Here is a 14,096-nt window from a genome sequence, read left to right as displayed (position 1 = left end):
ATCGGTGTGGTTTCCTTGAACTAATACCAGCTTTGGGGTGGAGATACAATTTGGGTGCTGGGGGCCATTTGGAAGCTGTTGATAATTATTCATCTGTCTTTCTCTTCTTGTTATTAAATCTTAGCCATGAGGAATTCCTTGAAGAGATGCTGGTGTCAAGCATCTCTCTAGGCATCAAGATGGTAGACTGGGCATCTGAGTCCACATCCCCTGATCTTTGGCATATATTCTGAGCATGGAAGACTTCCTAGAGGAGATGCAAATGTTAAGGAAAACAGTACATTTCTCGCCACTACAACTGTTTGGCGCTTCTGAGCAGCTATGCATTGAATGTTCAGTTGATTCTGAATGGACATGGCATGACCACATGCCTTCTTTTGGATCCACGTCATCTTAGAGATTCTCCTATGGAATACAAACTTTAGGAATAAGACATTGTGGTCAACGGCACCTCTGGGGTGTGTGTGTGTGTGTGTGTGTGTGTGTGTTTGTGTGTATGTGCGAGTTGTTGGCTAGAGCAATGTTTCTCAAACTTTAAAATGCTTCTAAGATTTTCATCACCTAGGGATCTTGTTAAAAGGCAGATTCTGATTCAGGGACCAAGATTCTGCATTTTTAGCAAGTTCCCAAGTGATGCTAATGCTACTGGTCGGTGGACAACACTCGGAACAGTTTGGGGCTGGAGATTATGTGCTTTATTTGTGACGTGTGTCCCCAGATCCCCCACCTTCCATATGCCATCCATTGTCAGAGAACTTCCTAGAATCAACCTGCCACTTTTTGGTTTGTGAACAAGGGTTATCTGTGATGGGCTCACTTGATGCTTAAATGTCATGAGGTCACTCTTCTTTAGAATCGAATCGTGCTTTAAAGGGCTTCTAGATACAAGACCTGCTTCAGGGAGAGGCCACTAGTGTTCTCTCAGTGCAAGATGTGTCAGGTGCTGGGTCAACAGTGTTACTGGTGACTTGGGCCATCTAATTCTATAATCCTCCATTTCCAGTCCATCTGAAAGAGGAGTTTCTGGAACCAAGGCCATCTTGCAGTAGAGACCCTGTCTTGGGGATTCGTGATGCTCCGTCTTATCAGAAGAGGTATTGTCCACGATGGCTTTGCTTATCTATGACACACATTCCTCTGCTGGTTTCTTCTTGTCATCAAATCCCATCTCTCAGGAATCCTTGGAGGGAAGTCGTTTTTAGGGGGGGAATTAAACCTGCTTTGGAAGTCTTTCCGAGCATGGTTCCAATGTTAGGGTTTGGACTTTGGTGTCAAGGCCACATCTAGTCCCTGGGATCAAGGTATGGGAGTGGATGATTGATGCCGGCACATGTACTTTCTTTATAGGACGTGAACACCCAGCTCCCTAAGCCTTGGGATTCAGCTCCTCCTAAGAAGAACCTTCCAAAGGCAAAGACCACAGTGGGGAAGAGGCCATGGTTTTCGTTTCAGAACTATTCAAGGATATTTGAGGAGAGGTTATCCGTGTTATGTTCGCTTCATTCATCATGAATAATACATGGTTAACCTCTTTTTGAATATCAGACTCTGCCTCGGAGGGCCGCCCACACCAGAGACGTGAGAGCGTGTGCCTTGTGTGAGATGTGCCTGGGGCCGTCCTGAGCTTCGGAAGGCATGCTTCCTGGAAGGGAGGCCGGCGGCGGGAAGAGCCCGGATTGCTTTGCAGTGTTTTTGCAGTGAACTTGGTGTGTTTTTATGATTTGTCTAAAGTCGCCCCCCTTTCGATGCTGACTTGCCTTGGAGGGAGGGTGCGACGCAGGGTCAGCTCCAGAGATGGGGCCTCTGTGTCCACGTCACTGCAGGGCGAGTCAGTGCGTGCTGATGGCGAGCCTGGCCCCAGGGCTTAGGCTCTCCCTGGCGGTGATCCCCCAGACCCAGTCCTCTGCAGGGTGGCTTCCTGGAGACTGTGCTGGCCCTGTGGAGAGGATGTGGTTCCCGCTCCATTGGGATGCTCGAGGAAAGGTTACTTCCTTCACAAAGACTCCTCGGAGGGCAGTCTGTTTTGGAAGGTCAAGTCCAACCCAGGATGGCTCCCTGGATGCAGGGCCACCGTCTCCCCAGGTGTGTGAAAGGCCAGCCGACGTCTGATCTACCCCTGTTTCTCTCCGAGGGCCCTGTCCCCGGTGTTCACTTCCTCCTCGGTAGATTTCCACGAGGCACTGCCCGCAGAGCCAGTGGGGTTTCCTGTCCCGCTGCCTGGTACTCGAAGAGACTGGCTCTGAGCTGCATGCCCTTCACTCTTTCATGATGGAGGCCTCTTTGCCTCTGCAGCTCTGCCTCAGAGGGCTTCCTGCCCATAGCACTCAGTGTGGGACTAGAACACCTGCTTTCGGGGAAGGGAGGCTGGCCCATATATCCTAGATTTGGTGGAGGTGTCACTGGGCCCCACCTGTATTGTGTCTGTGTTGAGGACGGCATCCTGGAGCTGCTGCAAAGCCCTGCTGTTCCCCGTCTTGATGGCTTTATCCGGTTTGTGATGACCAGCATGGTTGAGGCCTGTCAGGGAATCAATCCAGGATGGATGCCTGTTGGGGACGCCAGCCTCACAGTAAGAAAACTGTCTGCCTGCCCCTAAGGTATGTGAATACAAGGTTGACGCTGGGGTGTGCACTCTGTTGATGAATGTGTTCCCCAGGCCACTAACCGAGAGAATTCATTCCGCTCTTAGGAGAAGCCCCAGGAGTGACGAAAGCTTTGGAGACGGGATGGCAATGCTCTTGTCAGTGTCCGCACGTGGGGGTTGACAAGGACCGTCGGGGCGCTCTTTCGTTGTTTGTGCGAGATGATAGCACACACTTGACCTTGTTCTGGTACCACGGGACATTGTGTGTGGCTGCCCCATCTTCAGGAAGGGGATCTATGTCAGCCTTAGCACATGGTCACATGGGCAGAGAGTCAGCCTGTGAGGGTCCACGGGCCTTCAGAACACAATCCATCTTTAGGGAACTTCCGGGGGCCAGGCCATTTCAGTCCTCAGCTCCACCCCATCTCCCTTGAAGAGAGTTTTAGTCTGTATTTATGGCATATATTAAATGGTCTTTCAGCTCTCGTTATCCCGTCTGGCCCATGAGGACCTCCTGGAAGAGGGGAATCTTGCAGTATGACATCCTTCATGGATATGGATATAATTCTAACCTTGAGGAGGCATTACCTCCCCCAGTAGTTGAAAGGACGGTCTATCATAGATCCTGTGCCTAATTAGGATTAAGTCACGTAGACCCCCAGGCTGTAGCATTGAGGCCTTGGATGCTCCGCTTCCGGGGCTGAGCGGTATTGGGGTTGATTGTTGGGGCTTTACCGTGTTTGTGGTTAATCACTTAGGAGCTGCTGTTTTTCAGGACAAACTGCCGCCTGGAGATGTGCTCCGACAGGACCCCAAGCTGAAGGCAGGGTGTTGTCCATGATAGGGGAGTGGATGGTTGATCAGAGAACATACATTTTATCCATGATGTATGTCAACTGATCCACAGTCCCTACCTATCCAGTGACTTCTCAGGACAGACTCCGGGAGAAGAGGGGCAGTTTCCTTATCCTTGCTAGTACTTGGCCTTTGAAAAGGCCCTTGTTTATGCTGAGTCACATGAGGGAAGGTTTATTTAAGTATTGATCTTGCCTGGGAAGCTTCCTGGGAAGAGCTTTTGGCCTCAGCCCCTCCCCAGGGGACAGGAATGCATGGTTGGCCAGAGAGCATGGGCTTTATTTACAACGTGCACCACCCAACTCTCCTAACCGTCAGTCCCCAATTCATCCTTAGGAGGACTAGCTGGAGGCAAGGCCGACTCTGGTGAAGACACGGTTCATCAGCGTTAGCCTTTGGTACTTGAAGGGTGGTTATCCCTGCTGTGTTCGCTGTTTTTATGACGAATCATACAGGGACATCCAGTTTTTCAGTATCAAATACTGCTTTGGAGGGCTTCCCGGACAGCGTTCCACCTTTGGGGAGGAGGTCTTGGCTTCCGTACCCACCCAAGGTACGTATGTGGACGGTGGTCACAGTGCACATGCTTCCTTTATGACGAATGTCACTCGATGCACTGTGACCAGAATCTAATCTCTGCAGAAGGTGGCTGCTTAAGAGGGCTGTGGTCTTCTGGAAGGGTGCTGATATCTGCACCAAACCATCATGGGAAGTTGACCAATGAGGATCCCATTCACACAGAACATCTGCTACCTGTTCCAAGTGAACCCAATCGTTCTGTAAGATGAATCCCTGGAGGTCGTGCTAACCTGAGGACGTGGTAGAGATATTGTCTGATACCTAATTGGTCATCCTTATTGCATTTGCTCCAGGGATGACTCTTTTTGAGTGTCAAATCTTGCCCAGGAAGGCTTTCTGGAAGCAGTGCCAACTTCAGGGGAGATGTGTTGGCATCGCCTCGTTCCAGTGTACATGAAGAGTTAGTCGAGCAGAGTCTACTCTTTGTTTCTGATGGGTTCCCTTGGTTCACTCTGAGGTGAGACCCAGCCCATTCTTATAATTGCTGTGGGGAAGGGATTTCTGCTTTGGCCATGATGCCTTTTCAACAGGGCTCTGTTTTTTCTTTATCAAATTCTTTTGTTATTAGCATAACCACACGGTCCATGAATTGATCAATCAACGAGGAAGGATTCATCCATTCCACAAATAATGATTGAGTGCATAATGTATACTAGATGATTCTAGACCTTAGCTGTTTCCTCTAAACTGGGGGTAGAGCAGTGAATAAGATGAAATGCTTGCTCACATGGACTTTACAATCTCATGGGAGAGATGGACAATAAAATGCAAACTATGAAACATAATTTTTCCCACTGTTAAGTTTTATGGAGGAAAAGAAAGCAGGCAGGGTAAGATGCCAGCAAGAGGCAGAAGTGGATGTTATGTTACATACAGGGGTCTGGAAAGGTCTCTGGGAGTGGGGGAATGGGAACGAAGTAAGGGAGTGGGTCAGACGGAGATCTGGAGTAGGAGCGTTTTAGAAGGAGAACATGGCACATGGCAAGCCTTCTGGCATCTTTGAGAAAAAGCAAGAAGGCCATTGAGACTGGACTGAGCCATCGGGGAGTCACTGGAGCTGAGGTGAGAGAGGCAGCCTAGGAGGCGGGGGCCCGTTCAGATTTTATCCTGAGTGAGATGGAAGCTATGGGAGGGAGGGATCTGTGGTCTATGTTGATCACTCTGCTCACAAGGGTGGCAATAGAGAGCCCATCTAGGGGGCTGTTGTGTAGATCTGGGGGATAGTTGATGGAAGCTGGGACTAGGATGGGAGCCCTCGCCGAGATGAGAGACGTGGAGGATGTGGGATGTCCTAAAGGTGGAGCCTTTCTGATTGGATGGATTGGATGAGCCCAGCCAGGGTCAGGAGGGAGAAAGTGAGAGAGGGGATGGACCAGAAGTCCTAAAGGTGATCATTGCTGAGTCAGGGTTCAAGAGTGAGCCAGTGGGTAGCTAGGAGCTTTGCGAGAAGGTGTCATTACCAATATCGTCAAGATCCAAGCTGAGGCAGTGGCCCTGGGGCTGGAGGGCCAGGTGAGATGGAAGCAAAGGTAACTGGAAGTGAAGAAGTTCCCAGGTCAATGCTGGGGAGCTGGGTACAGCATTGACATGTGGTTGTTATGATACAATAAGGAAATAGGGAGGTGTTCAAGGGAGGAAGATGGTGACCCGGAAGCTATCAAGGAGGACCTGGGTGGTCATTATGCAGGTGGTGGGCAGTGAGGTCTGATGAATGGGCTGTGAATGAACTGGAATTTTGAAAGGAAGAGGGAGAAGTGGTCTGGAAGTGGAGATGCAGAGCAAGGATGTCCCCCACCCACTGCAAGCCTTTGGTGTGGGAAATGGGAGGACAAATAGCCCTCCACTGGTGGAAGGTGAAACATGTGGAGATGTGGTGAAGACGTGAGGGACTTTGCTAGTGACGGGCCGTGATTCCAGGTGTGCTATGGAAGAGTTGTGGGGGCATGGAGGAAAGCTGGGAGACGGGTTCTGATGTTGAGCCTTTGAGCATGAGGATTGGGTTCCTTCAGTGGTGAATTCAGCAAATGGAACCTGGTCCTACTGGTCCAAGGTTGTTGGGAGAAGGTGGGTGAGTGACTTTTGATGGCATCCTTTTTGAAATTGCTTTCTTGGGCAGTTATCTGGGTAGGGAGTGGGTAGGAAGGGAGTGGAGGTCTCCCCGGATCATGAAGAGCTTGGTGAGCCTCTCTCAGATCCTCCTGAGGGTGCCCTGGGGCCCCAAGCTGGGAAGACTCCCCCAGAGCAGCCTGCAGTGGTCATGGGACTCTCTCTGGAACTGCCCCCCAAGTCAGGAAGGAGCTTGGCTAGTGCTTCGATGTGCGTGATGGATAACCGAGTGTGCTCTGTTGAGAAGTCCAAGGTCCCCGTTCAGAAACCCTTGGGTCCACACACACATGGAGACCTCCTGACCTGTGACGAGTTCACATGGTGAAGCACAAGTGGCCTCCCTCTTCTCATTTCTAAACCCTGCCCCTGAGGATTCAGGAACGCAGTTTCAGCTCCAGGGAAGGGGAACTGTGCCAGCACCACTCCAGGGGAGGTGAGTGGATGGCCCCCCAAACCCTGGTGTGTTCTCAGGACACACGTCAACCACCTCACTAACACTCGGTGTCCAATCTGCCTGCAGGACGGTGGATGGAGGCCACACCCCTCGGAGAAGTGGAAGGGGAACCCTTGTCTGTCTTGTCTCTGCCTTTCTGTGGTACTTGAAGAGAAGTTGTTCGTGGTGGATTCGCTTTACTTATGACGAATCATTCACGGACAACACTTTTTTCAGTACCAAATGCTACCTCTAAGGACTTCCTGGACACAATGGCAGCTTCAGGGAAGATGTCTCATGTTGTCAACCACATGGAGAAGATAAGAATGGATGGTTGGCCAGGGACACCATGTTTGGTCTAGCTGTAAGTCATCTGGTCCACTAGTCTGAGCATCCGATCCATCTGTAGGAGGCCTTCCCCTGGGCCATGCCAACTCGAGGGAAACAGCTGTGGTTCTGTCACCAGTGTCACCTTACAAGACTGAAGAGAGGCTTCCTGGGCCCAAGGCCAACTTCCAGAAGAGATGCTGGTGTCAGCACTGTCCAGGGTGTGTGACTGGTTGACCAGAGGGGCAAGCACTCTGTTCACCCTGTGGGCCACCTAGTCACCAACCCTCAGCACCCACCCCACCCACCCAGGAAGACTTCGAGGAGGTCCTGCCAACTTTGGGCAAGTGGCAATGGACTTGTGGCTGCGACTGCTCAGTGGACCTGGACAGCTGTGGTCGGGAGGGTGTGTTCACTTAAAATTTGATGAGTCATCCTTGGTAGCCCCTCATCACTGTCACTGTCACAGCCTCCTTGAAGCGTTCCTGGGACCTGATGTTGCCTTCCACTGAGGGACCTGAAGTGAGCAGGCAGCTCCTCTCCAGGGTGTGTGACTGTTCACAGAGCATGTGCTTTATGTACTAAGGATGACACTTGGTCCTCTAACCCCCAGCATCCTGTCTTTCCACAGGAGGATCCGTGGAGGCGGTGCCTGCTTTGGGAAGTGGCCGTGGTTCTCTGGTCAGTGCTGCTCCATCGTAGGAACCGAAGGGCTACCACTATGTGCTTACTTTATGACGGCTATCGAATGGCGCCCCCTCTTGCCCAGGAGGACTAGCAGGATCCGCCCCCCTGAGGGTAAGTGCGTCTCGGGTGAGCATGCAATTAATATAGTAGTATGTCACTCGGCCCACTACCCAATATTGTCCCACCCATTCCTTACAGGGCTCCTGCGGGGGGCAGCCGCCTTTGCAGGAGGGGCAATGGATGTCTCGCCAGTGTTCACTTATGGTACTTGAAGAGAGGCTGGCCGTGATGAATTCGATTCATCAAAGCGAGTCATACACGGCTCTCCTCTCTTTTAGTGTCAAATTCTGCCTCGGAGGGCTTCCTGGGCCAGTGCTGTTTCCAAGGTAGGTGCCTGGATGGCTGAGCCCATGGCAAGTGCTTTCTTGAGGATGCATGTTCTTGACACACTAACCCCAGTGTCTGAGCTGACCCTAAGGCGACTTCCTGGGGCACTGCTAACTTCAAGACAAGCCAGAAAGGTTGCTGGAATGCCCTAACTTTTAAAAAATTAACATTGAAATACACGTGGCTAACTTTTTTTACTATCAAATCCAACCTTGGAGGGGCAGTGAGAAGCATCTTTTATTAGTCAGCTCTCAGATATAGGAGAGAACAGGAGACAGGACCCGTGGGACCCCTGGTTTACTAACCCGCAGCAGCCCCACATCCTCCAGGGAACTCCTCTGGGGTGACCTCAGGTTTACCAAAGAGGCAGTGGTTCACCTTTTCTTGCAAACGTGTGTTCTTTCAAGAGCTCTTTGCTTCATTTGTAATGACTCCCAAGCGGCTGACTTCTTTGCATTATTGACTGTTGCTTGCATGGCCAGCCAAGTACAGGAAGTGGCTTTCCTGTCCCTACTAATCCTGGCTTGGTGCACCAGGGGTTGGCCAGAGAGCATAGGTCTGACTTGGGCATTGAGCCAGTTGGTCCACTCATCCTCAGTGTCCCGTCCACCCTCAGAGGCCACTCCTAAGCTGCGCAGACTGCGTGGACGCAGGGATGCTGTGAGCACTGCCACCTCACGGTACTCGGAGGGAGGTTGTCCGTGGTGAGTTCGCATTAATTAATGATGCCCAATACACGGTCGATCTCTTTTCGGTATCACATCTCACCAGGCATCTTCTTGGATGGAGCTGATGCCGATTTCGGGGAAGCCATGCTTGTGTTGGCTCCGTGACAATGTACTTGAACGTGTGGTTGGCCCTAGAACTACTGGATAGGTGCTGCTGGCGCTCCTTGTCCTCATTCAGTCTATTCATGGAAGACACGGCCAGTTTTGGGGAAGAAGCATGTGAACTAGGTTTAAGACCCTAAGTGACTGGGGAAAAAGGGGTGTCCATGATGCTTCTGGGTATTTTTGTTTTTTAAAGAAAAACAATAGGTAGTTCCCTTCTCTTTCAGTATTAAAATTTGTTTTGGAGGAAGGGCCTCTTAGATATGTTGGCAAAATCAGGGAAGGGGCATCAGATTCAGCATTTCTTTCTGGGCTGAGTGAGTGATTAACCACATCTGTTGACCTGGAAGTCGCACCAAATTTGAGGACAGAGGGCAGTTCTATTTTTAATTTTTTTCCAAAAAGAATAATTATTTTTCTTCATTACCATATTTATAAAAATGACATGCTTATAATAAAAATTCAAGCAAGATGGAAAAATATAAATAAAAGGGAGAAAATTACCCAATTCTCTATGCACCCTGAAATACCCATCAGGGTTTTAGAAATTTCAAATACCTGTCAGAGCATATATGCAAATAGAAAGGTAGATAGAAAAATATTTTACAAATATGAGATCAAAGTGTACGTAATCTTTTTATTAAAAATGTTAACTATAATTTTACGAGAGTTTAACATAAAGAATAAGTTGAAGAAGATTGGAAGAATTGATCAATGTTTCTTGCTCTACCATAAGAAGTATATAAGTATCAATTCCTAAAAGATCCCTGTAAAATGAAGAAAAATTATTGTGTACAACATTAAGTGGTTGGGATCATTATATATTTTAACTGTTTCAATTTTACTCCTACTTCTGAAATATAAGAAAATCATTCTTACATTTTGCCCTTTTGTCCTGCTTTTCATTTTTTTAGTTATACAATTTAATTTTTCTATCATAAATGTGCATTTTCTTCTATAACCAAAATTTTTGCAGATGTTTAATCATAGTTGTATGTTTAAATGGATTCGATACTGACCACTAGTTTTTTTTTTTTTTCTCTTAAACTAAGCCTTCTCTATTCCTGAGTTTTTAATTTTCATGCATCTCTCAATGGAATGGATTTCATCATTGTTTCTTCAAGAATGGCTCATAGACACTACCCCTCAGTCCATGCACATTTGGGAATATCTGCCTCTCGCTTTTATACACAAGGGACAACTTAGCTAGGTATAAAATTCTCAGCCTACTTTTTTTCCTTAGAACCTTCTAGATACTGCTCCACCATCGTCTGCAGTTAGTGCTTCACTAGCTTTTTTGATGTGGCCTCCCCCAGAGAGCTCTTCCTTGGCTGGGCTGTATCATCTAGTGGCTTGTCGTATACCTTGTTGGAAGGAATTTGGGGCACTGTGTTCTGGGAGGTCTTTCATCTCTGAGAATGTCTGACCACTGCTCTTACACCTTTACTCCTCTGCCTATTTTGTTTCATACTGTTCTATTCAGCCCCATGATTTCTAGTTCTTTTTTATCTTTTTGGTCCCCTTAAAGATGCTTCTTGTGTGGTTTCTCTCAGCTGTAGGGGTCTAAGTCCTTCTCTTTGGTGAGTCTGTTGACTCGTGATGGTGCTTTTCTTCATGGGCTTAGTAACTTTCATTGTGAGATTACCATCAGTGCGGATTGAAGTGTTGCTGTTTTGTTTTGTTCCCTGAGCAAAACAGCTGCAGCATGTGGTTCTGCCGTTGGTTCTGTCTGGCCCCCAGGGGTTTCACCAGTTGGGACCAGTTTTCCTGCTCATTTGTTGGCTTAAGGATTACTGTACCCTATGGCTGGTATAAATCCTCACCACCACTTTGTCCTGGAGCTTTGACTTCTCACAGGAGAACTCATTCTGCCCACTGCCGAGGCAGGAGCACACTCTGTTGTCATTTCTCTGGGCCAGTATAGAATTTTCTGGCTCCCCATCTCTTGGTCCCCATCTCTCTTGGGCCCAAGGTCACATCTCCCCCTCAGACATGACGACTACAGGCTCTCCAAGCCTCCAGCCAGTGCAGTGTCACTTAGGTCTCTTGGTGGCAGGTTCCAAACTTGTTGCTATGAATTAAATTCTCTCTTCACTGGCAGCTGGGGGCGCTCCTTTCTTCCATGCCTTTCAGCAGTGCATTTATTTACCAATTGATTTTGGCTGTGGTTGCATTTGATCCAACACTTCTCTGAGTTTGTGGAGGAGAAAGGTTCTCTGTTAGCTCTTTACCAGGGTCTGATTCAGTCGCTATTTTTCTTTATCAATTTTTATGAATCATATTATGCCTTCTTGATTAGTAAAGTTAGTTGTATCCTTCATTAGAAGAAGGATATCTTCTTCTATGATTTCTGTAAGTACTTTTCTACTCTATGTGTTAGTTTTTCTTGGGTTAAATGATCACATATTATTTCATCATATACTAGAGGAGGAAAAATCTGTGATCTGGCCCCATGCTGCCATCTGTATCTAGAAGTCTCTCTATTGTCATTCACACTCTGCATTTGCTATTGAGAATGAATCATACCCAGATTCCCCCTCTCAGTATCACCTTCCACCTTGGCAGGATGTCTCATTGCAGTGCCAACTTCTGGGACGGACATGGAGTCAACACCGTTTGCTAGGTACGTGGATTTACCTTTAGTGATGGAGGATTTATTTTTTGATCATATGTCTGCTGGACTGTTAACCTTAAGTATGCAATTTATCCTTAGGGAGACTTCTTGGAAGTCATGCCCACCTTTGGAGATGAGGCCACAATTCTGAGGTCAGTGCCACACCGTGGTATAATCAAGTTTGCATTCCGTGCCATCATTTTCTTTGTGATCAGCATTGCAAAGTCAACTTCTTTGGCATGAATTCCAACTTTGGAGGGCTTCCTGAACACAAGGCCTGTGCGAGGAAAGGATTCCTGCTGTCAGCTTTGATGCTAATGTGAAATGAGGAAATGTTCCCTGCTATGGTCTTAATAGTTAATTTTTATGCACTTGACCTCTCCACACTCAACCGCCCCTGCAAGTGCTTCTTAGATACCCTGCCAAGCATGCGAAGGTGTTGACGTCTGGGCCACTTCAGGGTCTAGGATGGGACGGTTGAACTGGGGAATGTGCTTCATTCACGACCCTCTCTCAGTTAGTCTGCTAACCCTTGATGTTCACTCTGTCTTAGGGGGACTTCCTGGAGGAGGCCAGCTTTGGAGAAGAGGCACCGGTACCTGATTGGTGCTAATCCGCGGTACTTGGAGATAGGTTATCCGTGTTGCCTTCGCTTTATCTGTGACGAATCATACACGGTTCACCTATTTTTCAGTACCAAATCCCACTTCAGGGCGGGAACTTGGTGTCAGCTCCTCTCCAGGGTAAGCGGAGGGACCGTTGACCACAGGTGGCCACCGAGCATGTGCTTTCCTGATGCTGTGTGCCCCGGTCCCAAGCCTCTGTGTGTGCCCCATCCATGGAAAGATTCCTGGAGGTGGAGCCAACTCGGGGGAGGAAGTGGAGCTTTTCCTACCAGAGCTACTCGGCGGTCCTTGAAGAGAGGTCTTCCATGATGCATTCGCTTTATTTTTTGACGAATCATACATGGTTGACCTTTTTTTAAGTATCAAATCTGGCCTTAAAGCACCCTGGGGCGAGGCCAACTTCAGGAACTAGAGTTGGCGTCCGCACACCTGAATGGATGGTCAAGCTGAGTGTGTGCACGTCTTCCCATGTGTGCATCATCTGCGTTCACTCACCTCGGTGTGTCGTCCACCTCTAGGGTGGCTCTTGTCCTCGATGCCAGTCTCCCTGCAGGGGCGGTAGTTTCATTGTAGCTTCACTGCGTGATTGACAAGAGGCCACTGTGTTGCTCGCTCTTTATGTATAACAGATGATGCTCTGCACATCTCCTTGTGTCAGCGTGTCCCCCCTTGAATGGCTTCCTGGAGGGGGTGCTAATTTCAAGTAGGGGACACTGGGCTCCGCACCTTGCGCCTGGACCACAGAGCATGTGTTTCGTTGACATTGTGTATTGCCAGCATCCTCACTCTCAGTATCCCATCCATCCTTAGGCCTGCTCTCTGGAATGCGCCGGAAGCCAGCACCCAAGCCAGGTACTCGAATGGAGGTTGTCCATGGTGTGTTCATTTTATTTATGATGAGTATTACATGGCCAATCTCCTTTCAGTACTAAATTCTTCTCGGGAAAACGTCATGAGGGGAAGTTTCAGCCAGCGCCCCTCCAGGGTAAGGAAACGGATCATCTACCATGATAAGTGCTTTATGTGTGATGTGTGCCGCCCAGCCCAGAATTCCCAGGGGTGATGCTGACTTTTTAGGTGAGACTGTGGTTTTCCAGTCATGGTTACCCTCCCTTCCTTGAAGACTCACTAGTGAATAAAGCCTATTTGCTAAACCTCTTTTTGGGGATGAAATCACCATGGATCTGAGGCACATTTTAAGGAAAGGGACTTTTGTGTCACCCCAACAGCCTGGCCGAATGGAAGGCGTACACTTTATTTATGCAACATGTTACTACCCCCTCAGTGTCCTGATCCTCAGGGTGACCTCTGGGAAGCAGAGCCAACTCTGGGGAGGTGGTGGTGGTTGGGGGTTTCCTCGGCAGTGAGAATTGATGGTATTTGCAGATGGGTTTCTGTGGCATGATTCGTTTATCCCTGGTGCAAGATAAGAATTATTAATAGCATTTATTATTACTTTATGTTTGCTAGCTGTGTGACCTTGGGCAAGTTACTTCATCTGCCACCTCTCTGTGCCTCAATTTATTCATCTGTAAAATGGGGTTGATGCCTATTCATAGGGTGGGTATAAAAATGCAGTATATGTGCAAAGTATCTGCAGCAGCTGGCACATAGCGAAGTTGAGCGAGCACTGGCTCTGGTGATGGCCATTATTATCATCTTCTTATTGTATCATCGATCTTCCTTTACTGTCCTCTCGCCCACAGAGTGCCAGCTCCCCGAGGGCAGAGGCTCTGTCTGTTCTGCCCACCGCTGTGTCCCGAGTTGAGCACACTAGATGTGATGCTGAATGAGTGAGTAAATGGCTGCTGACTTATGTTCTTTATCAGATGCCTCCTTTGAGGCCTCCTGGAAGGAAGAGTGAATGAAGGACGGTAGCGAACCTGTGCTTGCCTGATGACGCGGTACGCCCACCCTCGCAGAGGGGTCGCCGGTCTTCTGGTCAGAGATGCCGGGCTTGGAGCTGGATGGACCCTGACGTGGTCATGACACTTAGGGAGCAGGTTAGACGCTGCTCCCTTCTCTGTGTGAAATCCCAGCTCAGGGACTTCCCGGAGGAGACGCCAGC

Source organism: Ceratotherium simum, chromosome 24 (genome assembly GCF_057802395.1).
Source record: "Ceratotherium simum simum isolate JZ-2026a chromosome 24, ASM5780239v1, whole genome shotgun sequence".
In the NCBI taxonomy this organism is placed as follows: domain Eukaryota; kingdom Metazoa; phylum Chordata; class Mammalia; order Perissodactyla; family Rhinocerotidae; genus Ceratotherium; species Ceratotherium simum.
Note: the sequence above shows the minus strand (reverse complement) of the source record.